Source organism: Musca vetustissima, unplaced genomic scaffold (assembly GCF_032173495.1).
Source record: "Musca vetustissima isolate MV318-11 ecotype Yass unplaced genomic scaffold, APGP_CSIRO_Mvet_v1 utg200423, whole genome shotgun sequence".
NCBI classification, from domain to species: Eukaryota; Metazoa; Arthropoda; class Insecta; order Diptera; family Muscidae; genus Musca; species Musca vetustissima.
Window position 1 is genome coordinate 24,415 of NW_026883392.1, and position 4,067 is coordinate 28,481.

A 4,067-nucleotide genomic window follows, 5' to 3' on the forward strand; every position below is an offset into this window, starting at 1 on the left:
GTATATTGATCTCCGTTTTGTTATAGTCCCATATACCGGTAGCCTCCTATATCATATTTTAAGAATTGTAATCATCTTTTTCTTACATATTTTTTGGTATGTTCAAGATCCTATCATAACAAGAGTCCTAGGAGCCCCCATGGTGGAAGTATAAAAATTCGGCTGGGCCGATCTTAACAAAATTAAATTGTATTCGCATTATCCAACGAACTGCCTGTAATTAAGCCTTCAGTAAGTCCTCATATAGCTCTCGTCAAAATTGTGAATGAAATTCCGGTTCTTGGAGGGTGAAACAAATCTTTGAGTACATTTTCCGATTTCAGTTTAGTTTATGTTGACAGTTAGGTGGCCTTGTGCTAATTTCAAGTATATCAAATGTAGTATCCAATGATAGCTACATCCTATCGATATGACAGACGTAGAATCTTTGGAGGACAATTTATATGAATTCGAAAATCGACTTCTATCAGTCAATACATATGTCATTCTGCAATGTATGCAAAATTCCATGTCAATAGGGAAGATTTTCACCAAATTCAATGAAATTGTTTAGTCAATATGCTAACTTTGCTCTCAGTGTATTTTATTGTAAATATCTTATGATCCCTTTGTCGCACAACACTATTCACCCTCAATTTATAGGTGGTATAAAATATAACAAGAATCTGCCTAACTATCTGTCGTGTCCCCCCATCTCAGTTTTACTAAATGTTTATGATTTATATGCTATTAACGATTTAACATTGGCGCCCCCAGGCAACAACTGAAAACACTTGTCATTCGAAATATTTCATATTAGTTGTTGGTTGTTCCTGTTCTTCTTCCTCATCACTTGTTAGTCCTGTTTTTCGTTTTTCATAAATTTTCTTTAACGTCAAGCGTGCGAGTGTTCAACAGGATGGCATTGGATGCGTGTCACCACGAAATGTAGAAAAAAAATCACTGTCCGTTAAAGAAAAAAAGCGAAAGGAAAGAAGATATTCAGAATTGTACAATATTGAAATTCCAAGGTATAACAATTTAATTTACATACGAAATGTTGTTTTGTGGATCATTCTGATTTTCCTTACAACATTGCATTTTACAACGGATCCTTCTTCTTTTCCGTATAGCAGTAATTTTCTAATTGACACAATTTCACATTATTTAACCATTTCTTGACATTTCGTATTCATCAATTATTCGATCATTTATCTTGAACGTTACCTAACCGTTTTTGGTTTCAGTTGTAGCATGTCATCAGTGTCGTTTTGTCATTCATTGCGTGTCAAAAGAACATCACACCCCATGTTCAGAATGTCGTATGTACGTCTTAAATGATTCCTCTCCCCAGTTAAAAACGATTGGAAAATATGCATGTGAATAACTAGCAATGTTTATTAAAATGGGTAATATGAATATGGCATTAACTAATAGAAGAATATCCGCTTATTTAACGAGAAAAATATCGTTATATTCTCTCACATATGTACTTGTAAGATACCTTTATACCAAATTCCAGCCACATCGGTGGGATAATTCGGCTAAAGCTGAAGATATATGAAAACTAAACCGATATTAATAATTTTTGGTCGGAAGATTTAAAGCCTCATGATAACCTAAAAAACAAAGTAGAGGCAATTCGGTTGAAAACTTCCCAAGAACCCTCAAAATATCGAATATTGGAGGGTAATGCTCTATGGGGTCTACCCAGAAACTTAATCCAATATTGATAATTTTGGAAGGGAGATTTTTTACTCAATGAGAATTGTAAATATAAAATAAAACTAGTGAGCTCAGCAGTATAGTCGGACGGGGCCGACCTTATGATTCGCTAAATAACTACCACCAAGTCTGGACATTTTCTTTCGCTATATTTGACCGCTCAGAGTTCAACAGCTCCTCTTTCCTACCCTGGCAACATTTCCGAACCTTGATTTTCGGGGTGAACATTGACGACATAACGTATATTTCACATAGAAAGGTCTTGGTTGATTTGATCCGCTGAATATTGACCGATCATTAGCAAAACGGGCCTTCTAATTAGTTGTTCAGATTTCCTTCCCCGTGTGTCGTGATGTTCGGCTTATAACTGCGGTATATAGAGCAACCAGAAAAAATGGAAAAGCGTTAAGTTCGGCCGGGCCGAACTTTGGATACCCTCCACCATAGATATACTGAAATGAAAAATACCATAGAAATGAAAAATACCAAAAAGTAGACCTATACCGACATTTCTAAAAAGGGATTAAGTAAACCATAATACAAATTTCAGAAAATTTTAATGGATAATTATACCCTCAGCCTTATGGCTAATAAGGGTGTATACAATTCAACACGGTGAAAATGTGCCTCATCCAAATATTGGTTCTAGAACCCATGTTTCTTTGGACCAAATCCGTTTCAGAAAATTTAAGATTACATCCATACTTTGCCCATCTTATCATTTCTTCCAAACTTACCTCAAATTCAAAGATGGGGAATATTGGTTCAGTCCTTCTGGTACCTCCACACAGGGGCTAGGTCTAAATGCGGCTATAGTTCATTATCGAACCTTACGTTCTAATTTTTTATCTCGCTATCCTCCGCAGGAGAAATGATTACAACAGAGTCTTAGAAACAAACTCAAAACGCGGAACAAATTAGATAACTGGGCCGACTATATGATACCCTTCACCAATTTGGGTATATATTGTAGATATGTATCCTAAAAGACCTCGCCTTTTTGAAGGAATCGAATGATTTTCAAGGACTTTGGTGCACCATTTACCTAAAATCGAGCAAACCATATAAAAGGGTGCTATATCTAAATCTGAACCGATTTTCACGAAACTTAGCACTCGTCATTCTACATATAATTCAGTAAGCTATACCAAAATTCGTGCAAATCTAATGATGTTCAGTCAATTTGGTGCACTATGCACCAAAATCGGGCGAAACTATATCTAAATGTGAACCGATTTTCACGAAACTTAGCCAACATCATTCTAGACTTAATTCAGTACTCTGTACCAAAATTCGTGCAAATTGAATGATTTTCAGGGACTAAGGTGCACCATTTACCTAAAATCGGACGAAAATATACATGGAAGCTATATCTAAGTCTGAACCGATTTTCTCCAATCGGTCCCTGGGCCAAATAAGTGACTTGTGCCAAATTTCATCCAAATCGGATTATAAATGCTGCTGTACTTTGTTTACAATTTAACATCAACAGACGGACGGACTGACGGAGATGCATAAATCGACTCAGAAAATGATTCTATGCATATTCTCAAAAGGAACCATGGGTCTATCTCGATTCCTTTTGCCTGTTACAAATATATGCACAAAGACATAATACCCTGTACCACAGTGTGGTGAAGGGTATAAAAAGGGGGTTATATGGGAACTACCCCAAAAAGGAGGCGAATATTAATAATTTTTGGTAGGGAGATTTGTTACCATATACGACTACAAAATACCAAATTGCAGCAAATTCGGTTAAAAAACGGGCTCAAGAACCCTAAAATATCGAAAATTGGGGGTATCCTTATATGGGGGCTATCCGAAAATATGGACCAATATTCTTAATTTTTTATGGGGAGAATTGGTACCTATTAATAACTCAAAATACTACATTACAGCTAATTCGGCGGAAAAATACGATCAAAACTCCCAAAATACTGAAAATTAGGAGGTATCGTTATATGGGGACTACCAGAAAAAGTGGACCTATATTAATATTTTTTGTGGAGACATTTAGTATCCAATAGGAACCAAATGTAGCAAATTTCAGCGAATTCGGTCGAAAAACGCTCTCAAGAACCTCAAAATATCGAAAATTGAGTGTACCCTTATATAAAAGCTATGCCTAAACGTGGACCGATATAGCCCATCTTCGAACTTGACCTGCCTGCAGACAAAATACGACTCTATGCAAAATGTTGGGGCTCTACCTCAATTCGTTTAGACGCTAGAGTGATTACAACAGACAGACGGACATGCTTAAATCGTCTTAGAATTTTACACTGATCAAGAATATATATACTTTATAGGGCGGAAATACAAACGGAAAAACAAAACTAATATACCCTCCATACTATGGT